This window comes from Corvus brachyrhynchos, unplaced genomic scaffold (assembly GCF_000691975.1).
Source record: "Corvus brachyrhynchos isolate BGI_N302 unplaced genomic scaffold, ASM69197v1 scaffold706, whole genome shotgun sequence".
In the NCBI taxonomy this organism is placed as follows: domain Eukaryota; kingdom Metazoa; phylum Chordata; class Aves; order Passeriformes; family Corvidae; genus Corvus; species Corvus brachyrhynchos.
Genome location: NW_008238371.1, coordinates 284,277 through 284,626, shown reverse-complemented (window position 1 = coordinate 284,626; position 350 = coordinate 284,277).

Genomic DNA, 350 nt, shown 5'->3' with positions numbered 1-350 from the left:
CTGAGCCGGGCCGGGCCGGGCCGGGCCCGCGCTGCCGCTGGCGCCCGCCCATGTATAGCTGTGGTTTCAATAAATTATTTTCTATGGAGCAAGACCACGTTCTTCCTCGCTGCAGGGACGGGGGTCCCGGGGCCCCGGCCTGGCGCGGGCAGAGAAGGAGAACAAGGTAGGGAGAGGGGTGGGAACAGGGACAGCGAGAGGGACAGGGATACGGGCAGGGGCAGCGGGCGGCGGCGCCCACCCCGAGGGGCGACCGCGGAGGTCGGGGAGGGCGAGCGGACGGGGAGAAGGGGAGGCTCCGGGGCTCACCCGCCCCTAGGGACCCGGGCCCGCCGGGCCCCAGGCGGGGC